The sequence below is a fragment of the Cryptomeria japonica genome, unplaced genomic scaffold (assembly GCF_030272615.1).
Source record: "Cryptomeria japonica unplaced genomic scaffold, Sugi_1.0 HiC_scaffold_357, whole genome shotgun sequence".
NCBI lineage: Eukaryota > Viridiplantae > Streptophyta > Pinopsida > Cupressales > Cupressaceae > Cryptomeria > Cryptomeria japonica.
The window spans coordinates 130,001-154,869 of NW_026729179.1; the positions used below are offsets into that span (position 1 = coordinate 130,001).

Sequence of the window (24,869 nt, forward strand, 5' to 3'; positions counted from 1 at the left end):
TAATATCTCGTTAATACCGCCAAGGAAATGGCACAAGCACACACACACAAGCATCCTCGGAAGAGGACAGTTCGAGTGACAGGTCAAATCCAAGAGTTCCGAAGACTACCTCCAGGAACAATCGGGAACAAGACCGATTACAAGTCGTCGAGTCTGTTACTGGGCGAACACGAGATGCGCACAGGAAATCGATCAGCCCTCACAATGGCCCAAGGCCAGAGATCGGACTGCTACGATTTACCCCAACAATCATCGTGCCACTCTTCGCAGAGAGGTGATAGACGCCAACGAGCCCGCGCATAGCAATCGAGGTGTAAAAAGGGCGTTGAAGGCAGGAAGCCTGGACGAAAGAGGCTACGAGGTCACCTCGAAGCGGTCTAAGAATCGGGCGCACTTGGGGCGACTACCAGTGCCAACCCCTTATCCCGCGGTGCGTCCGACACACAGAAATTTCCAAGGCGGCCAAGGAGCCTCCCCGCATAGCAATCGGGGTGTGAGGTTACGGATGCAGCATTGATAGCAATCGAGGTGGGAGGCGAAGGATGCAGAAGTGAGAGCCGAGGGATGTAGCAGAGATAGCAATCGGGGTGTGTGATGCAGAAGAGATAGCAATCGAGGTGTGCGGTGGGAAGGGCCCAGCAGCCAGAATGCATGAAGCGACGGATGAAGCAGTGATGACAACCGGGCTGTGAGGAGAGGAGGGATGCAGCCAAGAAAGCAATCAGGGCTCGAGGCAAGGGATGCATCAAGGATAGCAATCATGTTGTGAGGCGAGATTCCAAAGGCTAAACGTGAGAGGCTGCAGGGTCGACTCAGAGAGGTCTATGCATGTGAGAGGCTGAAAGCAAGGTCAACTCGGAGCGGTCTATGCATCGGGCGCGCTTGGGGCGACTACCAGTGCCAACCCCTTATCCCGCGACGCGTCCGACAAAGAGAACGTTCCAAGGCGGCAGAGGAGGTTACCAGCCGAAGGATGCAGTAGCAATAACAGGTATAGTTCCGCGGCGGCCGAGAAGACTCACCGCATAGGAATCGGGATGCGAGGCGAGGGATGCGGCGGGAAGGCCCCGACGGCTAAACGGAAGAGGCTGCAGGGCCGCCTCGGAATGGTCCAAGCATCGGACGCGATTGGGACGACTACCAGTGCCAACCCCTTATCCCGCGATGCGTCCGATACACAGATAGTTCCAAGGCGGCCGAGGAGCCTCACCGCATATCAATCGGGGTGCGAGGCGAGGGATGGGGCGGGAAGGCCCCAACGGCTAGACGGAAGAGGCTTCAGGGCCACCTCGGAATGCTCCAAGCATCGGACGCGCTTGGGGCGACTACCAGTGCCAACCCCTTATCCCGCGATGCGTCCGATACACAGATGGTTCCAAGGCGGCCGAGGAGCCTCACCGCATAGCAATCGGGGGTGCGAGGCGAGGGATGGGGCGGGAAGGCCCCAACGGCTAGACGGAAGAGGCTTCAAGGCCGCCTCGGAATGGTCCAAGCATCGGACGCGCTTGGGGCGACTACCAGTGACAACCCCTCATCCCGCGATGCGTCCGATACGAAGATGGTTCCAAGGCGGCCGAGGAGCCTCACCGCATAGCAATCGGGGTGCGAGGTGGGGGATGCGGCGAGATGGCCCCAACGGCTAGACGGAAGAGGCCACAGGGCCGCGTCGGAATAGTCCAAGCATCGGACGCGCTTGGGGCGACTACCAGTGACAACCCCTTATCCCGCGATGCGTCCGATACGAAGATAGTTCCAAGGCGGCCGAGGAGCCTCACCGCATAGCAATCCGGGTGCGAGGTGGGGGATGCGGCGAGATGGCCCCAACGGCTAGACGGAAGAGGCTGCAGGGCCGCCTCGGAATAGTCCAAGCATCGGACGCGCTTGGGGCGACTACCAGTGACAACCCCTTATCCCGCGATGCTTCCGATACGAAGACAGTTCCAAGGCGGCCGAGGAGCCTCACCGCATAGCAATGGGGGTGCGAGGTGAGGGATGCGGCGAGATGGCCCCAACGGCTAGACGGAAGAGGCCACAGGGCCGCCTCGGAATAGTCCAAGCATCGGACGCGCTTGGGGCGACTACCAGTGACAACCCCTTATCCCGCGATGCATCCGATACGAAGATAGTTCCCAGGCGGCCGAGGAGCCTCACCGCATAGCAATCGGGGTGCGAGGCGAGGGATGCGGCGAGATGGCCCCAAAGGGTAGACGGAAGAGGCTGCGGGGCCGCCTCGGAATAGTCCAAGCATCGAACGCGCTTGGGGCGACTACCACTGCCAACCCCTTATCCCGCGATGCGTCCGATACACAGATAGTTCCGAGGCGGCCGAGGAGCTGGGGGATGCGGCGAGATGGCCCCAACGGCTAGACGGAAGAGGCTGCAGGGCCGCCTCGGAATAGTCCAAGCATCGGACGCGCTTGGGGCGACTACCAGTGACAACCCCTTATCCCGCGATGCGTCCGATACACAGATAGTTCCGAGGCGGCCAAGGAGCCTCACCGCATAGCAATCGTGGTGCGAGGTGGGGGATGCAGCGAGATGGCCCCAACGGCTAGACGGAAGAGGCTGCAGGGCCGCCTCGGAATGGTCCAAGCATCGGACGCGCTTGGGGCGACTACCACTGCCAACCCCTTATCCCGCGATGCGTCCGATACACAGATAGTTCCAAGGCGGCCGAGGAGCCTCACCGAATAGCAATCGGGGTGCGAGGCGAGGGATGCGGCGAGAAAGCCCCAACGGCTAGAGGGAAGAGGCTTCAGGTCCGCCTCGGAATGGTCCAAGCATCGGACGCGCTTGGGGCGACTACCAGTGACAACCCCTTATCCCGCGACGCGTCCGATACACAGATAGTTCCAAGGCGGCCGAGGAGCCTCACCGCATAGCAATCGGGGTGCGAGGCGAGGGATGCGGCGAGAAGGACCCAACGGCTAGACGGAAGAGGCTTCAGGGCCGCCTCGGAATGGTCCAAGCATCGGACGCGCTTGGGGCGACTACCAGTGACAACCCCTTATCCCGCGACGCGTCCGATACACAGATAGTTCCAAGGCGGCCGAGGAGCCTCACCGCATAGCAATCGGGGTGCGAGGCGAGGGATGCGGCGAGAAGGACCCAACGGCTAGACGGAAGAGGCTTCAGGTCCGCCTCGGAATGGTCCAAGCATCGGACGCGCTTGGGGCGACTACCAGTGACAACCCCTTATCCCGCGACGCGTCCGATACACAGATAGTTCCAAGGCGGCCGAGGAGCCTCACCGCATAGCAATCGGGGTGCGAGGCGAGGGATGCGGCGAGAAGGACCCAACGGCTAGACGGAAGAGGCTTCAGGGCCGCCTCGGAATGGTCCAAGCATCGGACGCGCTTGGGGCGACTACCAGTGACAACCCCTTATCCCGCGATGCGTCCGATACACAGATAGTTCCAAGGCGGCCGAGGAGCCTCACCGCATAGCAATCGGGGTGCGAGGCGAGGGATGCGGCGAGAAGGACCCAACGGCTAGACGGAAGAGGCTTCAGGGCCGCCTCGGAATGGTCCAAGCATCGGACGCGCTTGGGGCGACTACCAGTGACAACCCCTTATCCCGCGACGCGTCCGATACACAGATAGTTCCAAGGCGGCCGAGGAGCCTCACCGCATAGCAATCGGGGTGCGAGGCGAGGGATGCGGCAAGAAGGACCCAACGGCTAGACGGAAGAGGCTTCAGGGCCGCCTCGGAATGGTCCAAGCATCGGACGCGCTTGGGGCGACTACCAGTGACAACCCCTTATCCCGCGACGCGTCCGATACACAGATAGTTCCAAGGCGGCCGAGGAGCCTCACCGCATAGCAATCGGGGTGCGAGGCGAGGGATGCGGCGAGAAGGACCCAACGGCTAGACGGAAGAGGCTTCAGGTCCGCCTCGGAATGGTCCAAGCATCGGACGCGCTTGGGGCGACTACCAGTGACAACCCCTTATCCCGCGACGCGTCCGATACACAGATAGTTCCAAGGCGGCCGAGGAGCCTCACCGCATAGCAATCGGGGTGCGAGGTGAGGGATGCGGCGAGAAGGACCCAACGGCTAGACGGAAGAGGCTTCAGGGCCGCCTCGGAATGGTCCAAGCATCGGACGCGCTTGGGGCGACTACCAGTGACAACCCCTTATCCCGCGACGCGTCCGATACACAGATAGTTCCAAGGCGGCCGAGGAGCCTCACCGCATAGCAATCGGGGTGCGAGGCGAGGGATGCGGCGAGAAGGACCCAACGGCTAGACGGAAGAGGCTTCAGGGCCGCCTCGGAATGGTCCAAGCATCGGACGCGCTTGGGGTGACTACCAGTGACAACCCCTTATCCCGCGATGCGTCCGATACACAGATAGTTCCAAGGCGGCCGAGGAGCCTCACCGCATAGCAATCGGGGTGCGAGGCGAGGGATGCGGCGAGAAGGACCCAACGGCTAGACGGAAGAGGCTTCAGGGCCGCCTCGGAATGGTCCAAGCATCGGACACGCTTGGGGCGACTACCAGTGACAACCCCTTATCCCGCGACGCGTCCGATACACAGATAGTTCCAAGGCGGCCGAGGAGCCTCACCGCATAGCAATCGGGGTGCGAGGCGAGGGATGCGGCGAGAAGGACCCAACGGCTAGACGGAAGAGGCTTCAGGGCCGCCTCGGAATGGTCCAAGCATCGGACGCGCTTGGGGCGACTACCAGTGACAACCCCTTATCCCGCGACGCGTCCGATACACAGATAGTTCCAAGGCGGCCGAGGAGCCTCACCGCATAGCAATCGGGGTGCGAGGCGAGGGATGCGGCGAGAAGGACCCAACGGCTAGACGGAAGAGGCTTCAGGGCCGCCTCGGAATGGTCCAAGCATCGGACGCGCTTGGGGCGACTACCAGTGACAACCCCTTATCCCGCGACGCGTCCGATACACAGATAGTTCCAAGGCGGCCGAGGAGCCTCACCGCATAGCAATCGGGGTGCGAGGCGAGGGATGCGGCGAGAAGGACCCAACGGCTAGACGGAAGAGGCTTCAGGGCCGCCTGGGAATGGTCCATGCATCGCACGCGCTTGGGGCGACTACCAGTGACAACCCCTTATCCCGCGACGCGTCCGATACACAGATAGTTCCAAGGCGGCCGAGGAGCCTCACCGCATAGCAATCGGGGTGCGAGGCGAGGGATGCGGCGAGAAGGACCCAACGGCTAGACGGAAGAGGCTTCAGGGCCGCCTCGGAATGGTCCAAGCATCGGACGCGCTTGGGGCGACTACCAGTGACAACCCCTTATCCCGCGACGCGTCCGATACACAGATAGTTCCAAGGCGGCCGAGGAGCCTCACCGCATAGCAATCGGGGTGCGAGTCGAGGGATGCGGCGAGAAGGACCCAACGGCTAGACGGAAGAGGCTTCAGGGCCGCCTCGGAATGGTCCAAGCATCGGACGCGCTTGGGGCGACTACCAGTGACAACCCCTTATCCCGCGATGCGTCTGATACACAGATAGTTCCAAGGCGGCCGAGGAGCCTCACCGCATAGCAATCGGGGTGCGAGGCAAGGGATGCGGCGAGAAGGACCCAACGGCTAGACGGAAGAGGCTTCAGGGCCGCCTCGGAATGGTCCAAGCATCGGACGCGCTTGGGGCGACTACCGTTGCCAACCCCTTATCCCGCGATGCGTCTGATACACAGATAGTTCCGAGGCGGCCGAGGAGCCTCACCGCATAGCAATCGGGTTGCGAGGCAGATTATTGGGAAGGGAACCCCCTGGGATGCGGCTCAAGCAGTGCCCAAAGGGACTGGAATGCGGAATCACATCGAGAGACCCAAATGCTATACGAGGGCTCAAATCGAATTATCGATTTGGCCACGACATGGACGCATCGGAACGACTACCTTTGCCGAACCACTCGCAATTGCATCCATACCGAAACCAATAGACATTTCCGTTAGAGCCCTCGCATAGCATTCGGGAATCTCGCATGCCCCTCTAAATCGACCAATGCTGGCGCTCAACGAAAATCCGAGCGCTACCACCGTTCGAGCGCCAGCATTGGTCGAGTTAGAGGGGCACGGGGGAGAATGCTCCAGTCAACACCTCCCCTATATAAGTTATTTGTCCGATTCTCGCACAACCGTAGTCTGCCTCGTCGAATCAAACAACGGTCCCAGATTCCGACTTCCGTTCCGTAGAGACCCAAAAGCTAGATGGAGGCTCGCAAGAAAGAGAGTCGGCGCATAGCAATCGGGTTTCTCGAACGTTTAGGGACCGAGCTCACTTGCGGATAGGGCAAAATCCGCCAAGCAACCCAAAAGCTAGACGGGGGCTCGAATCGAATCGCCTAGGCGGCCACAACAACGACGTGTTGGATCGACTACCAGTGCCAAACCATTCAGCAAGACTAGTCTGTGTCGAGGCCGGATAGAGATTCTCAGAGAGCGCCCGTATAGCATTTAGGAGACCTGCCGCGTCCCTCACACTCGACAAATGGTGGTGCACGTTTATAAATCCGAGCGATCCCAACCCTTTCAAGCACCAACATCGGTCGAGATAGAGGGGCACGGAGGGGGCTGCGTGAGACAACACAGTCCCCTATATAAGTTATTTGTCCGATTCTCACACATCCGAAGAATGGTCATCAAATCGGACAACAGCCCAAACTTCCGACTTCCGTCCCAGAAAGCCCAAGAGCTATCTAAAACGTTCATGGCCGGAACTCGATCGCGGCTATACCAGTCCGCCAAGCAACCCAAAAGCTAGACTGGAGCTCTAGTCGAATCACCTCTGTGGCCATTGCAAGGACGTGTTGGAGCGACTACCATTGCCGAACCATTCCGCAGGTCGAGTCCATACCAAGGCCGCATAGAGATTCACGATGAGCTCCTGCATAGCAATCAGGAGACTTGCCGTGTCCATCACAATCGATAAATCCTGGTGCAAGATTTTTGCATCCGAGCGCTCCAACCAGTCGAGCACCAGCATCAATCGACATAAACGGGCACGGGGGGAGGATGCTCGAGAACACTACCTCCCCTATATAAGTTGTCACGGGGCTAGACCGGCCTGCTGCCCAAACAAGCTTTTTCCTTCCAAAGGAGGTCAAACCTCATGCGGCACTGGCAAACCTTACTCACGACTTCCATTGCGGACAAGTCCTTTCTTGTTTCCAGACTACGCCATACCCTTTTCAAGTGTCCACCACCTGACCACATTAACACACACCCATGCGGAATAGAAGTGCATGCCAACCCTCTCACGGGTTTCCTTCATCCTGATGCTTCTAGCACTCCCTTCAAGTCCCCGACTCTACTCTAGCACTGTCTTGTTGCACCATCCTTGCACCCCTGGTACAAGCTTACAGGTCTCTTCGATGCCTTCATCTTCTGGAGTCCCCCATAAGACCCTGACTACTAACACTGACCCATCCGGAACTCCTTAAGTCCTCCGGCTCCAACTTTGCACACTCCCTGAGCATGCCCAGTACTCCCACAGCACTGGCACCCCATGTTGGCCTCCCTCAGCTCCTCTGAACCCTCAAGCACCAAACATATCTCATGGGATGACTAGACTCCCTGAGCTAGCTTCCTGTTTGTCCATCTCCACACAATGAACACAACACTGGGGCAATAGGTAGCTTTATTGTTATGAAGAGATGGCCCCTGGCTCGATCTACAAACAATTCCAACTCTGTCGTTGGTCACTACCCTGAATACTTCCCAAGCATCCAATTACAAGTTCCTGCCCCTAGATCAACGTCCACTCTTGGAACACCAGTGCAGATACCACTGCACCTCGCCCCTGGCGATAGCTTCTCATAGACTCCTGATCCACAAAGACCCTGTCTCCTTCGGAACTCAACCTGGCACACCACTGACTCTCTCTCGAGCCCGCGACGGCTTACCCAGTACACAACTCAGAACTCCTTCCTGAACAAGGACTCCAAGTCACACTGCTTCGGGCCCCTGGCCTATGCCTACATGGCTTCACTGGTGAACCCAGTTCTTTGTACATCCCATGCACAATAACCAGCTCCATGCAAACACTCAGTCTAAGCCTCTCAGACTGACAAAACACCTTGCACTCCTACTTGGGCACCAAGCCCTTCGCTCCATGATCCAAACCAATATCCTTGGTCATTGAACTCTCCTTCAACTCGGCTGTGCTCCCAGAACAACTCGCCTATGGACCATGTCCACTTTTCGGTCATGCAACTCATCCATCTTTGTCACCCTCTTGGACTCGCCTCATGGCTCGGCTCCACATGAGCACACTTTCAGAACCCAGTCCCTACTACCACATTTGACCCCCACTCTAGGGCCTCGAGATCCCGGATCTCAATGCAAATCCCACTTCAGGTAACTTAGGTGCGTGCCCGGCACATCACCCCACTTGTTCCACAAGACACATGGACTTCCAGCTCTGCAACTCAACCCACATAGCTTGCCCAACTCTCAAGCTCCAACATTCCGATATAGATAGCCCATTGCACGGCCATCCCCCTTACAAGATCTTGGGTACTCCATTTCCCCAACCGGGACAATCCATTGCACGATCATCCTTCTCGCAAGAGCCTAGGTACTCCACTTCCCTAGTCCTCGGGTCATAGACAGCTCCCCGGGAGTCATCCCCAACATTGGCTCAGTTACTCCGCTTCACTGAGATAGGGACCATGAGAATGCATCCACCAGTAAACCTCACCATCCAATGATAAGGCGGGGTTACTCTACTTCACCCCTAATGTCCATGTAGGACCTCTATCTCCCTGAGACTAGAGGGCAGGGTTACTCTTCTTCACCCCTAGGAGGAGGTGTCTACCGCAGACCACCTTGGTGCACTCCTGGCACTCGGCTATTCTTTCAACCGACCCCCATATATAAGTTTTTCGTCCAATTCTCACAAAACTGTAGCTTGGCATTAACCTTTTGTCAATCACCACAACTTCCACCTGCTGAGAATAACAAGGGACTTACAACCCCAGAAGCCTACTGATCTCCCTGAGACAGCAGCCCCTTACATCCTCCCCCACTTAAAACAGGCGACGTCCTCGGCGCCGGACCATTCGACCCGAGTCTCGTCCTTCGCAACATTAGGACCTGTTAAAAGTGAACTTCGGATTCACTGTGCCCTGCACTTGTATCGTTTCTGTCCCTGACATACTTGATACTTGCCAGCATACCCCATACTGGACTTTCACTTGCATGAATCCTATCCATGGCTAACTCGCTTCGGCAACCCCCTGAGTCCAACTCACTGCCTCCGCACTGATCTTGTGAAGACGCTTCCTTGCCTCCAACTGATCTTTGCTGCTAGTCCCTGACTCAACAACATATTGCAAGAACCTCGTTCTTGACTTCCACTGAGATGACTATCCTTGTTTGAACATCTGTGAAACAACTCTGTGATATTCGGTTGCACCATGCCCCATACCGGCTTCTACATCTCCAAGACTCCACCGTTTGCACCGCAACACGACAGAACACCACAAACCATGCTCACCTCTCAACTCAGCCACTAGTGCCATCCTCGACGACACCCTTGTCTTCCAACTTCCACTGCCCCCGGATCCAATCCTAGCATCCACTGAAAGACACGCTTGCTACCAACCCTGTTGTGCAAGCCCCTGGTATCTGGCCCCCTTGAAGACACATACTCCACTGACCAAAACACCGAACTGACTTCCCAAGTCGCACATTCAACCTTCAGCTCTCAACTACCTTTCTGTAGTGCCATCCTGATTGCCTGTTGACTGACCCCGGTGCGCCCCGCGTCTTATCCTGTCCCCAACAACTCAACTCAAGAACAACAACCAACATACTCCCATTGATCCACCTCTAGCTGCACATGATCCTCCTGGTACTTGTCAATCACTTCCACCTCCATGGTGTACTCTCGCAAACCCACACCTCATGAGTCTGCCTTGGTGCACTTCCCTGAAGACACCCATCTTGCATTGCATCCCACACATTCGATCTTGTCTACTTCAATCTGTTGTACTACTTTGTCTGACTGATGCACTGTCCACGGAACGCCCTGCGCCCTCGGTGCTGCAACCCAAAGAAGCCACCAACATTTGTAAGCTAGCCAACCTCTTGTGCCCGATGCCTTTGCAAACCACATCCAATGTGGGCAAGGTACTACCTCTTTCCCTTGACTTCCTTTGTGACTTGGCCCCTCACTGGCTTTCCACCATTGGACCTGCTTCGCCACCCAATTTACGCCTCGGATTATGCCCCGGGCACAACCCTACACCACACTGGGAACGACCTTACGCCATCCACAGCCCAAATTGTTACACCTCGGACCCGTCCTTGACAAGATCCTACACCACACTGTACCTTACAGCTCCATCTCGATTTCACCTCGGATCTGTCCTTGACAAGACCCTACACCACACTGCTCCTCGCAGCTCCTAACTCCTTTGACTGGTCTTAAATGCCACTGCCCTTGGACACTGCCATATCAAATCTTGCGGCCCTGCCGACTGCTTCCAGCACTGAACCCAGTTCAATACCGACTCACACCTTGCCTACTTCGCTCCACTCGAACTACTAAGGCACTTCCCGTGCAAGATTTTCCCAACCAAGAGATCCACTCCTGATCCCTTGTCGATCCACTAGCATAGTCCCTTCCCGATGGAACTCGGCCCCAGGCACAAACTCCAACCAGCTGACTACCACTCATGGAACTTGACCACGGACTTCACCATCCTTATCCCTACCTGGATTGGCCTCACATTTTTAGTGACCACGCCCTGCTAGCCACCCTGGTCTACCTGTCCTTGACACTGCAAACCACAATCCGCCTTTGCAGTCTTCCTCTGACCACTTGATAGCCCAGCTACCTCAGCTCATCTAACTGGCCCTGCCAATTTTTATGCTCTGATACCAACTGTCACGGGGCTAGACCGGCCTGCTGCCCAAACAAGCTTTTTCCTTCCAAAGGAGGTCAAACCTCATGCGGCACTGGCAAACCTTACTCACGACTTCCATTGCGGACAAGTCCTTTCTTGTTTCCAGACTACGCCATACCCTTTTCAAGTGTCCACCACCTGACCACATTAACACACACCCATGCGGAATAGAAGTGCATGCCAACCCTCTCACGGGTTTCCTTCATCCTGATGCTTCTAGCACTCCCTTCAAGTCCCCGACTCTACTCTAGCACTGTCTTGTTGCACCATCCTTGCACCCCTGGTACAAGCTTACAGGTCTCTTCGATGCCTTCATCTTCTGGAGTCCCCCATAAGACCCTGACTACTAACACTGACCCATCCGGAACTCCTTAAGTCCTCCGGCTCCAACTTTGCACACTCCCTGAGCATGCCCAGTACTCCCACAGCACTGGCACCCCATGTTGGCCTCCCTCAGCTCCTCTGAACCCTCAAGCACCAAACATATCTCATGGGATGACTAGACTCCCTGAGCTAGCTTCCTGTTTGTCCATCTCCACACAATGAACACAACACTGGGGCAATAGGTAGCTTTATTGTTATGAAGAGATGGCCCCTGGCTCGATCTACAAACAATTCCAACTCTGTCGTTGGTCACTACCCTGAATACTTCCCAAGCATCCAATTACAAGTTCCTGCCCCTAGATCAACGTCCACTCTTGGAACACCAGTGCAGATACCACTGCACCTCGCCCCTGGCGATAGCTTCTCATAGACTCCTGATCCACAAAGACCCTGTCTCCTTCGGAACTCAACCTGGCACACCACTGACTCTCTCTCGAGCCCGCGACGGCTTACCCAGTACACAACTCAGAACTCCTTCCTGAACAAGGACTCCAAGTCACACTGCTTCGGGCCCCTGGCCTATGCCTACATGGCTTCACTGGTGAACCCAGTTCTTTGTACATCCCATGCACAATAACCAGCTCCATGCAAACACTCAGTCTAAGCCTCTCAGACTGACAAAACACCTTGCACTCCTACTTGGGCACCAAGCCCTTCGCTCCATGATCCAAACCAATATCCTTGGTCATTGAACTCTCCTTCAACTCGGCTGTGCTCCCAGAACAACTCGCCTATGGACCATGTCCACTTTTCGGTCATGCAACTCATCCATCTTTGTCACCCTCTTGGACTCGCCTCATGGCTCGGCTCCACATGAGCACACTTTCAGAACCCAGTCCCTACTACCACATTTGACCCCCACTCTAGGGCCTCGAGATCCCGGATCTCAATGCAAATCCCACTTCAGGTAACTTAGGTGCGTGCCCGGCACATCACCCCACTTGTTCCACAAGACACATGGACTTCCAGCTCTGCAACTCAACCCACATAGCTTGCCCAACTCTCAAGCTCCAACATTCCGATATAGATAGCCCATTGCACGGCCATCCCCCTTACAAGATCTTGGGTACTCCATTTCCCCAACCGGGACAATCCATTGCACGATCATCCTTCTCGCAAGAGCCTAGGTACTCCACTTCCCTAGTCCTCGGGTCATAGACAGCTCCCCGGGAGTCATCCCCAACATTGGCTCAGTTACTCCGCTTCACTGAGATAGGGACCATGAGAATGCATCCACCAGTAAACCTCACCATCCAATGATAAGGCGGGGTTACTCTACTTCACCCCTAATGTCCATGTAGGACCTCTATCTCCCTGAGACTAGAGGGCAGGGTTACTCTTCTTCACCCCTAGGAGGAGGTGTCTACCGCAGACCACCTTGGTGCACTCCTGGCACTCGGCTATTCTTTCAACCGACCCCCATATATAAGTTTTTCGTCCAATTCTCACAAAACTGTAGCTTGGCATTAACCTTTTGTCAATCACCACAACTTCCACCTGCTGAGAATAACAAGGGACTTACAACCCCAGAAGCCTACTGATCTCCCTGAGACAGCAGCCCCTTACATAAGTTATTTGTCCGATTCTCAAGCAGCCGAAGTCTGGTCATCGAATCGGGTCAAAGACCACAACTTCCGACTTTACCCACAATGCAAGTCATCGAATCGAACATCGGCCCCCGAGTCGGACTCCATGCGTATGTCAGGTCATCGGACCCAAATTCCGCCTTCCTGCGCATGGCGGGCCATCAATATCAACTCGGTCATCGGACCCAAACTCCGCCTTTCTGCGCATGGCACGCCTTCAAATCGGTCATCGGACCCAAATTCCGCCTTCCTGTGCATGGCGGGCCATCAACATCAACTCGGTCATCGGACCCAAATTCCGCCTTTCTGCGCATGGCACGCCATCAACTCGGTCATCGGACCCAAATTCCGCCTTCCTGCGCATGGCAGGTCATCGGACACAAATTCAGACCTCGCCAATATGCCTACGTATCGAATCGGTCATCGGACCCAACTTCCGACTTCATCCATACTGTAGGGTCTTTGAGGTTGGCGCGGTGCGCTCAACCCGGGGAGTCGACCCATCGAAGCATACACCTCCCCTATATAAGCTATTTGTCCGATTCCCACACCTGTGTAGTTTGCACCTCTGACCAGGACATCGACCCCAACTTCCGAACTCGACTGCAACGACGGCACCAGCGCCTTGGTGCGCACCTTGCGACGCACAGTCCCAACATTCGCCTTCCTGCACATGGCAGGTCATCGGACCCAAATTCCGACCTCGCGAGTATGCCTACATATCGAATCGGTCATCGGACACAACTTCCGACTTCATCCATACCGTAGGGTCTTTGAGGTTGGCGCGGTGCGCTCAACCCGGGGAGTCGACCCAACGAAGCATACACCTCCCCTATATAAGCTATTTGTCCGATTCCCACACCTGTGTAGTTTGCACCTCCGATCAGGACATCGACCCCAACTTCCGAACTCGCCTGCAACGACCGAACCAGCGCCTTGGTGCGCACCTTGCAACGCACAGTGCCAACATTCGCCTTCCTGCACATGGCAGGTCATCGGACCCAAATTCCGACCTCGCGAGTATGCCTACATATCGAATCGGTCATCGGACCCAACTTCCGACTTCATCCATACCGTAGGGTCTTTGAGGTTGGCGCGGTGCGCTCAACCCGGGGAGTCGACCCAACGAAGCATACACCTCCCCTATATAAGCTATTTGTCCGATTCCCACACCTGTGTAGCTTGCACCTCCGATCAGGACATCGACCCCAACTTCCGAACTCGACTAAAAAGACCGCACCAGCACCTTGGTGTGCACCTTGCAACGCACAGTGCCAACATTCGCCTTCCTGCACATGGCAGGTCATCGGACCCAAATTCCGACCTCATGAGCATACCTACTAATCGAATCGGTCATCGGACCCAACTTCCGACTTCATCCATACCGTAGGGTCTTTGAGGTTGGCGCGGTGCGCTCAACCTGGGGAGTCGACCCATCGAAGCATACACCTCCCCTATATAAGCTATTTGTCCGATTCCGACACCTGTGTAGTTTGCACCTCCGCTCAGGACATCGACCCCAACTTCCGAACTCGCCTGCAACGACCGAACCAGCGCCTTGGTGCGCACCAAAAGTGCGCACTTTTGGAGGGCACTTTTGTGCGCTCCAAAGGTGCGCACTTTTGGAGGGCACTTTTGTGCGCTCCAAAGGTGCGCACTTTTGGAGGGCACTTTTTGGAGGGCACTTTTGTGCGCTCCAAAGGTGCGCACTTTTGGAGGGCACTTTTTGGAGGGCACTTTTCTGCGCTCCAAAGGTGCGCACTTTTGGAGGGCACTTTTTGGAGGGCACTTTTCTGCGCTCCAAAGGTGCGCACTTTTGGAGGGCACTTTTTGGAGGGCACTTTTCTGCGCTCCAAAGGTGCGCACTTTTGGAGGGCACTTTTTGGAGGGCACTTTTCTGCGCTCCAAAGGTGCGCACTTTTGGAGGGCACTTTTGTGCACTCCAAAGGTGCACACTTTTGGAGGGCACTTTTTGGAGGGCACTTTTCTGCACTCCAAAGGTGCGCACTTTTGGAGGGCACTTTTTGGAGGGCACTTTTGTGCGCTCCAAAGGTGCGCACTTTTGGAGGGCACTTTTTGGAGGGCACTTTTGTGCGCTCCAAAGGTGCGCACTTTTGGAGGGCACTTTTGTGCACTCCAAAGGTGCGCACTTTTGGAGGGCACTTTTCCTGCGCTCCAAAGGTGCACACCTAGGTGAGCACCTTCGACCACACCTTGTAGCACACCAAACTCTGACTTTCGACTTCATCCGCAATGCAGGGTCTTTGAGGTTGGCGCAATGCGCACAACCAGGGGAGTCGACCCATCAAACCCAACACCTCCCCTATATAAGCTATTTGTCTGATTCTCATACATGCGTAGCCTGCAGGAGCAATTAGGACATCGACCCCAACTTTCGGCTTCTAAACGAAAACAAGGTCTTTGAGGTTGGTGTAATGCGAACAACTAGGGGAGTCAACCCATCAAACCCAACACCTCCCCTATATAAGCTATTTGTCTGATTCTCATACATGTGTAGTCTACAGGAGCAATTAGGACATCGACCCCAACTTTTGACTTCTTAACGAAAACAAGGTCTTTGAGGTTGACGTAATGCGCACAACCAGGGGAGTCGACCCATCAAACCCAACACCTCCCCTATATAAGCTATTTGTCCGATTCTCATACATGTGTAGCCTACAGGAGCCATTAGGACATTGACCCCAACTTTTGACTTCTTAACGAAAACAAGGTCTTTGAGGTTGGCGTAATGCGCACAACCAAGGGAGTTGACCCATCAAACCCAACACCTCCCCTATATAAGCTATTTGTCTGATTCTCATACATGTGTAGCCTGCAACAACGATTAGGACATCCACCCCAACTTCTGAATTCGTCTGCGTTGACCGCACCAAAGGTGCACGCCTTGGTGCTCACCAAAATCCGACTTCCGACTTCTTCTGCTATGCGGGGTCTTTGAGGTTGGCGCAGTGCGCACAACCAGGGGAGTCAACCCACCGAATGCAACACCTCCCCTATATAAGCTATTTGTCTGATTCTCATACATGCGTAGACTGCAGCAATGATTAGGACATCCACCCCAACTTTTGACTTCTTAAACAAGACAGGGTCTTTGAAGTTGGTGCAGTGCACACAACCAGGGGAGTCGACCCATCAAACGCAACACCTCCCCTATATAAAGCTATTTGTCCGATTCTCATACGTGTAGTCTGCAGCAGCGATTAGGACATCGACCCCAACTTCCGAATTCGTTTGCATTGACCGCACCAAAGGTGCACGCCTTGGTGTGCACCTTGGAGTGCACTTTGGTGCTCACCTCGGTGCACACTTTGGTGTGCACCTCGGTGTGCACCAAAGGTGCGCACCTTGGAGCGCACCAAAGGTGTACACTTTGGAGCGCACCACATAGGGTCTTTGAGAGGTTGGCGCAGTGCGCACACCAAGGTGGGTGTTGAGGTGCGTGCCGAGGTGGGTGGGTGCTAGGGTGCGCTCCATGGTGGGTGCCAGGGTGGGTGCGTGCTAGGGTGGATTCCAAAGAGGGTCATAGGGTGGGTGCCAAGGTGGGTTGGTGATATAGTGGGTTCAAAGGTGGGTACTAGGGTGGGTTCCAAGGTGGGTCACAAGTTGGGTGCCAGGATGCGTGGGTGTTAGGTTGGGTGCCAAGGTGGGCTCCTGCGTGGGTGGGTGCTAGGGTGGGTTTCAAGGTGGACGCGAGGGCGGGTGCCAAGGTGGGTAACAAGTTGGGTGTTAGGATGGGTGAGTGCTAGAGTGGGTGCCAAGGTGGGTGGGTGCTAAGGTGGATGCCAAGGTGGTTCACAGGGTGGGTGGGTTCTAGGGTGAGTTCCAAGGTGGGTCACAGGTTTAGTGCTAGGGTGCGTGTCAAGGCGGGTGTCGAGGTGCCTGGGTGCTAGGGTGTGGATGCCAATGTGGGTCATAGGGTGGGTACTAGGGTGGGCTGCAATGTGGGTGCCAAGGTGGGTAACATGCTCGGTTGGTTCTAAATTGGGTGTCAGGGTGGGTGTGCACCCACCTTGCCCGAGGTGGGTGCCAAGGTGCCAGTGTGGGTGGGTGCTAAGGTGGATGCCAAGGTGGGTGAGAAGGTGGGTGATAGGTTGAGTGGTAGGATGGGTGGGTGCCAAGATGGGTCACAGGGTGGGTGCAAGGGTGGGTAGGTGCTAGGGTTGGTGTCAGGGTGGGTGGGTGCTAGGTTGGGTTCCAAGGTGGGTGCGAGGGTGAGTGTCAAGGTGGGTCACAGGTTAGGTGCTAGGATGGGTGAGTGCTAGGGTGCAAAGGTGCCAGGGTGGGTGCTAGGATGGGTCGATGCTAGGGTGAGTGGCAAGGTGGGTCCACAAGTGTCAAGGTGGGTGCCGAGGTGGGTGCCAACTTGGGTTCCAAGGTGGGTGCCAAGTGGGCGACTGCTATGGTGGATGCCAAGGTGGGTCACGGGGTGGGTGCCAAGTTGCTAGGTTGTGTTCCAAGGTGGGTGCCAACGTGGCTGCTAGGGTGCGTGGGTTAAAGGGTGTGTCACAACGTGGGTGCCAGGATGGGTGCGCACCCACACTGGCCAAGACGGGTGCAAGGTTGGGTTCCAAGCCCGGTCACAGGCTGGGTGCTAGGATGGGTGGGTGCCAAGGTGGGCACCAGGGTGGGTGCACCCACCCTGGCCAAGGTGGGTCACGGGGTGGGTCCTAGGGTGGGTAACAGGGTGGGTACTAAGGTGCGTGCCAAGGTGGGTCATGGGGTGGGTGCCAAGGTGGGCACCAGGGTGGGTGTGCACCAACCCTAGCCAGGGTAGGTCACGGGGTGGTTGTCGGGGTGGGCGTCAAGGAGCCAAGGTGGGTGGCAAGTAGCCAAGTTGCGTGCCAAGGTGGGTGTCGGGGTGGGTGCCAAGGATCCAAGGTGGGTGCCAAGGAACCAAGGTGGGTGTCTGGGTGGGTGCCGAGGTGGGAGCCAGGGTGGGTCCCAAGGTGAGTGCAAAGGTGGGTGCCAGGGTCAAGGTGAGTGCCAATGTGGGTTCCAAGGTGCCAGGGTCAGGGTGAGTGCCAATGTGGGTTCAAAGGTGCTAAGTTGGGTGCGAGGTTGGGTGCGAGGGTGGGTGGGTGCCAAGGTGTGCTAGGTGGAAGCCCGGGTGGGTCGGCATCCCATGGGTGTCGAGTTGGGTGCCTGATGGGTGCTTCTTGTCAAGTTTTAGTCGTCGGGACTCATTTCGAGCCTTAGAGGTCGTTTCTTGTCCGGTTGCCCTGTCTTCGACCTGGGAACCCAATTTTGGTCCTCGGGTCCCATTTTTTTTTGTCTCGCATCCCACTTTTGGCCTGTGGCCTTTTCGGGGTCGATTCTCGTTTTGGGCATCAGAGCATGTTTCTTCTCCTAAAACCCAATATTTGTTTATTAAGTCTCGGAACACATTTTTGTTCTCGTGGACCCATCATGGGTCTTGGAACGCATTTGTGGTCCTTGGGTCCCATTTTGCATCCCGAAACTTGTGTTTTGGTGCTTGATCCCTATTTTGGGTGCCCACCTTGCACCAAGTGCGCACCCGGGGCAAACCGAGCGCCTTGGTGCACCGGGGCAAGATCGAGCGTGCACCCGAGGCGCCCCGAACATGCACCAAGGTGCACTCGGCCCACATGTGAGCGCAGGTCGTTGCGCCCGAGGTGGTGTGTGGGCACCGCGTTGCAGACGGGACACTGCACGCACACGACGCCCCGTCCAGGTGCACGCACGTAGGCCGGGCCGGGTGCACACCCGACGCCCTAGCAAGGTGCGCGCACCCGGGCAGGGCTCACACTTGGCGAACGGGGCGCACTTCGCGAGGGAGGGTGTGCACCTCGACGGGGGTGGGTGGCCGGGGTGGATTCGCACGTGGGTCGCGGTTTGCTAAGTACACACTGCGACAAGCTCATAACGGGTGCGATCATACCAGCGTTAGTGCACCGGATCCCATCAGAACTCCGCAGTTAAGCGCGCTTGGGCCGGAGTAGTACTGGGATGGGTGACCTCCCGGGAAGTCCCGGTGTTGCACCCTTTTTTAGTTTTTCGCCGGGCGTCGCAATGCTATTTGAATAAACCTTTTGCCCGTTTGCGTTCTCGTCGGGGCCGGGCCGGGCCGGGGTGCGCTGCCCGCACTACCGCGCGCGCGAGGGCGACACCGAGCGCGCACCCGAGGCGCCCCGAGCACACAGGCCACGGTGCAACCCGGGCGTTGTGCGCGCACCCCGGTGCGCCCGAGGTGCTGCGCGCGCACCCAGGTGAAATCGGTGTGCACCTCGGCCAGTGCGCGCTCGGTCGAGTCGCGCACGTTGGCCAAGGTGCACGGTGATGTTTCTTACTCTAAGGTTCCGCACCAGACGCCCGGGACAGGTGAGCGAAGCTGGGCGGGGCCGGGTGCGCGGCCGGGGCAGGTGCACGCAGCTGGAGAGAGCTTTGGAGCACACCAGAGGTGCGCACCTTGGAGCACACTTCGGAGCGCACCAATGATGCGCTCCATTCAAAAGTTTCCTGAAAAGGCAAAAAAAGTTGAGATTATAGAATTTCCCACTTGAGAGATTGTAAAAAAAAAAAATTTAAAATGAAGGAAACGCGGGTGCCAAGGTGTGCGCGCCCGGGTGCGCAGCCCAGCCAAGGTGTGCGCACCAAGGCGCCCACCCTGGCGAAGGTGCACGCAAGGTGCGCACCCGAGGCAAACCGGACAATTAACCCAACTTTCGACTTCGCGCGCACCTGCGCACCTTGGAGCGCACTTCGGAGCGCTCCTTGGTGCGCACCAATCTTGGGCACCTCGGAGTGCACCATGGCGCCCACCAAGGTGCGCACCCGGGGCAAACCGAGCTCCGACTTCGTGCGCACCTTGGAGCGCACGAAAGGTGCGCACCATGGCGCCCACCAAGGTGCGCAGCCCAGCCAAGGCGTGCGCATCAAGGTGCGCACCCTGGCGAAGGTGCGCACCCGGGGCAAACCGAGCTCCGACTTCGTGCGCACCTTGGAGCGCACAAAGGGTGCGCAACCCAGCCAAGGTGTGCGCACCCCGGGCAAACCGAGCTCCGAATCGTGCGCACCTTGGAGCACACTTCGGAGCCCTCCTTGGTGCGCACCGATGTTGCGCACCTCGGAGCGCACCCGGGGAAAACAATGCAATTAACCCGACTTTCGACTTCGTGGGCACCTCGGAGCGCTCTCGGGTTCGCACCTCGGAGCACACCGAGGTGCGCACCTTTGATGCGCTGCCTTCACCAATTTCCAGAAAAGGCAAGAAAACATTGAGAAGGTGTGCGCACCGAGGTGCCCACCCTGGCGAAGGTGCACGCGAGGTGCGCACCCGGGGCAAACCGGGCTCCGACTTCGTGCACGCCATGCTGCGCACCTTGGAGGGCCATGGTGCGCACCTTGGAGCACACTTCGGAGCGCTCAATGGTGCCCAACCCAGCCAAGGTGCCCACCGCGGCGAAGGTGCACGCGAGGTGCGCACCCGGGGTAAACCGGGCTCCGACTTCGTGCACGCCGCACCTTGGAGCACACTTCGGAGCGCTCCTTGGTGCGCACCAGGGCGCGCAACCCAGCCGAGGTGCCCACCCCGGCGAAGGTGCACGCGGGGTGCGCACCCGGGGCAAACCGGGCTCCGACTTCGTGCACGCCATGGTGCCCACCGCGGCGAAGGTGCACGCGAGGTGCGCACCCGGGGCAAACCGGGCTCCGACTTCGTGCACGCCGCACCTTGGAGCACACTTCGGAGCGCTCCTTGGTGCGCACCAGGGCGCGCAACCCAGCCGAGGTGCCCACCCCAGCGAAGGTGCACGCGAGGTGCGCACCCGGGGCAAACCGGGCTCCGACTTCGTGCACGCCATGGTGCCCACCGCGGCGAAGGTGCACGCGAGGTGCGCACCCGGGGCAAACCGGGCTCCGACTTCGTGCACGCCATGGTGCCCACCGCGGCGAAGGTGCACGCGAGGTGCGCACCCGGGGCAAACCGGGCTCCGACTTCGTGCACGCCGCACCTTGGAGCACACTTCGGAGCGCTCCTTGGTGCGCACCATGGTGCCCACCAGGGCGCGCAACCCCGCCGAAGGTGCACGCGAGGTGCGCACCTGGGGCAAACCGGGCTCCGACTTCGTGCACGCCGCACCTTGGAGCACACTTCGGAGCGCTCCTTGGTGCGCACCAGGGCGCGCAACCCCGCCGAAGGTGCACGCGAGGTGCGCACCCGGGGCAAACCGGGCTCCGACTTCGTGCACGCCATGGTGCGCACCAGGGTGCCCACCGCGGCGAAGGTGCGCACCCGGGGCAAACCGGGCTCCGACTTCGTGCACGCCGCACCTTGGAGCACACTTCGGAGCGCTCCTTGGTGCGCACCAGGGCGCGCAACCCAGCCGAGGTGCCCACCCCGGCGAAGGTGCACGCGAGGTGCGCACCCGGGGCAAACCGGGCTCCGACTTCGTGCACGCCATGGTGCCCACCGCGGCGAAGGTGCGCACCCGGGGCAAACCGGGCTAGGACTTCGTGCACGCCGCACCTTGGAGCACACTTCGGAGCGCTCCTTGGTGCGCACCATGGTGCCCACCAGGCCGCGCAACCCAGCCAAGGTGTGCGCACCAAGGTGCACGCGAGGTGCGCACCCGGGGCAAACCGGGGTCCGGCTTCGTGCACGCCGCACCTTGGAGCACACATCGGGGCGCTCCCGGGTTCGCACCGGCGTTGCGCACCGTGGTGGGCACCTCGGAGCGCACCGTGGTGGGCACCTCGGAGCACACCAAGGTGGGCAGCGAGGTGCGCACCTTTGATGCGATGCCTTCACTAATTTCCATAAAAGGCAAAAGAAAACGAGATTTTAAAATTTCCGTTTTGAAAGATAGTGAGAAAAAGGGAATGCTGGTGCCATCTTGAGCCCGCCCTGGTGCGCAGCCCAGCCAAGGTGTGCGCACCAAGGTGCCCACCCTGGCGAAGGTGCGCGCCCGGGCAATTAACCCAACTTCCAACTTCGCGCGCGCCAGGGTGGGAGCGCACCCAACAACCGGGCCTGGGAAGAGCCAATGCGAGAAACCCCACCAAACGCTCTGACAAAAAAAGAGGGGGCGCTCCAGTAACCCCGCTTCGGAGCGCACCCTGGGCAAACCCAGCCAGGGTGCCCACCCCGGCCAAGGTGCAGGCGAGGTGCGCACCCGGGGCAAACCGGGCTCCGACAACGTGCACGCCGCACCTTGGAGCACACTTCGTAGCGCTCCCGGGTGCGCACCTCAGAGCACACCAAGGTGGGCAGCGAGGTGCGCACCTTTGATGCGCTGCCTTCACTAATTTCCAGAAAAGGCAAAAAAAAGAGGAGATTTTAAAATTTCCGTTTTGAAAGATAGTGAAAAAAACGGAACGCGGGTGCCATCTTGAGCCCGCCCTGGTGCACAGCCCAGGTAAGGTGCCCACCCTGGCAAAGGTGCGCACCCGGGCAATTAACCCTACTTCCGACTTCGTGCGCGCCAGGGTGGCAACCGGGCCTGGGAAGAGCCAATGCGAGAAACCCCACCAAACGCTCCGACAAAAAAAGAGGCGGCGCTCCAATAACCCCGCTTCGGAGCGCAGCCGGGGCAAACCCAGCCAAGGTGCCCACCCCGACGAAGGTGCACGCGAGGTGCGCACCCGGGGCAAACCGGGCTCCGACAACGTGCACGCAGCACCTTGGAGCACACTTCGAAGCACTCCCGGGTGCCCACCGGCGTTGCGCACCGTGGTGGGCAGCGAGGTGCGCACCTTTGATGCGCTGCCTTCACTAATTTCCAGAAAAGGCAAAAAAAAATGAGATTTTAAAATTTCCGTTTTGAAAGATAGTGAAAAAAACGGAACGCGGGTGCCATCTTGAGCCCGCCCTGGTGCGCAGCCCAGGCAAGGCATGCGCACCAAGGTGCCCACCCGCGGTGCACGCCCGGGGCAAACCGGGCTCCGACTTCGTGCAGGCCGCACCTTGGAGCACACTTCGGAGCGCTCCTTGGTGCGCACCATGGTGCCCACCAGGGCGCACCCGGGGCAAACCGGGCTCCGACTTCGTGCACGCCGCACCTTGGAGCACACATCGGAGCGCTCCCAGGTTCGCACCAGCGTTGCGCACCTTTGATGCGCTGCCTTCACTAATTTCCAGAAAAGGCAAAAAAAAACGATATTTTAAAATTTCCGTTCTGAAAGATAGTGAAAAAAACGGAACGCGGGTGCCATCTTGAGCCCTTCCTGGTGCGCAGCCCAGGCAAGTTGTGCGCACCAAGGTGCCCACCCTGGCGGAGGTGCGCGCCCGGGGCAAACCGGGCTCCGACTTCGTGCACTGCATGGTGCCCACCAAGGCGCGCAACCCAGCCAAGGTGCCCACCGCAGCGAAGGTGCACGCGAGGTGCGCACCCGAGGTGCACACCCGGGGCAAACCGAGCTCCGACTTCGTGCACGCCGCACCTTGGAGCACACTTCAGAGCGCTCCTTGGTGCGCACCAGGGCGCGCAACCCAGCCAAGGTGCTCACCCCGGCGAAGGTGCACGCGAGGTGCGCACCCGGGGCAAGCCGGGCTCGGACTTCGTGCACGCCGCACCTTGGAGCACACATCGGAGCGCTCCCGGGTTCGCACCAGCATTGCGCACCTTTGATGCGCTGCCTTCACTAATTTCCAGAAAAGGCAAAAAAAAAAAAAAAACGAGATTTTAAAATTTCCGTTTTGAAAGATAGTGAAAAAAACGGAACGCGGGTGCCATCTTGAGCCCGCCCTGGTGTGCAGCCCAGGCAAGTTGTGCGCACCAAGGCACCCACCCTGGCCAAGGTGGGTCACGGGGTGGGTCCTAGGGTGGGTAACGGGGTGGGTACTAAGGTGCGTGCCAAGGTGGGTCATGGGGTGGGTGCCAAGGTGGGCACCAGGGTGGGTGTGCACCAACCCTAGCCAGGGTAGGTCACGGGGTGGTTGTCGGGGTGGGCGTCAAGGAGCCAAGGTGGGTGGCAAGTAGCCAAGTTGCGTGCCAAGGTGGGTGTCGGGGTGGGTGCCAAGGATCCAAGGTGGGTGCCAAGGAACCAAGGTGGGTGTCTGGGTGGGTGCCGAGGTGGGAGCCAGGGTGGGTCCCAAGGTGAGTGCAAAGGTGGGTGCCAGGGTCAAGGTGAGTGCCAATGTGGGTTCCAAGGTGCCAGGGTCAGGGTGAGTGCCAATGTGGGTTCAAAGGTGCTAAGTTGGGTGCGAGGTTGGGTGCGAGGGTGGGTGGGTGCCAAGGTGTGCTAGGTGGAAGCCCGGGTGGGTCGGCATCCCATGGGTGTCGAGTTGGGTGCCTGATGGGTGCTTCTTGTCAAGTTTTAGTCGTCGGGACTCATTTCGAGCCTTAGAGGTCGTTTCTTGTCCGGTTGCCCTGTCTTCGACCTGGGAACCCAATTTTGGTCCTCGGGTCCCATTTTTTTTTGTCTCGCATCCCACTTTTGGCCTGTGGCCTTTTCGGGGTCGATTCTCGTTTTGGGCATCAGAGCATGTTTCTTCTCCTAAAACCCAATATTTGTTTATTAAGTCTCGGAACACATTTTTGTTCTCGTGGACCCATCATGGGTCTTGGAACGCATTTGTGGTCCTTGGGTCCCATTTTGCATCCCGAAACTTGTGTTTTGGTGCTTGATCCCTATTTTGGGTGCCCACCTTGCACCAAGTGCGCACCCGGGGCAAACCGAGCGCCTTGGTGCACCGGGGCAAGATCGAGCGTGCACCCGAGGCGCCCCGAACATGCACCAAGGTGCACTCGGCCCACATGTGAGCGCAGGTCGTTGCGCCCGAGGTGGTGTGTGGGCACCGCGTTGCAGACGGGACACTGCACGCACACGACGCCCCGTCCAGGTGCACGCACGTAGGCCGGGCCGGGTGCACACCCGACGCCCTAGCAAGGTGCGCGCACCCGGGCAGGGCTCACACTTGGCGAACGGGGCGCACTTCGCGAGGGAGGGTGTGCACCTCGACGGGGGTGGGTGGCCGGGGTGGATTCGCACGTGGGTCGCGGTTTGCTAAGTACACACTGCGACAAGCTCATAAC

At 58.2% G+C, this 24,869-nt stretch overlaps 1 non-coding gene across 1 annotated transcript; it reads left to right on the forward strand.

The window, feature by feature from the left end:
* The first annotated feature begins 18,761 nt into the window (after nt 1–18,761).
* LOC131870912 (5S ribosomal RNA) lies at nt 18,762–18,880 on the forward strand. Its single transcript, XR_009369213.1, has one exon. It is a non-coding gene; the product is annotated as a 5S ribosomal RNA (ribosomal RNA).
* The last annotated feature ends 5,989 nt before the right edge of the window (nt 18,881–24,869 follow it).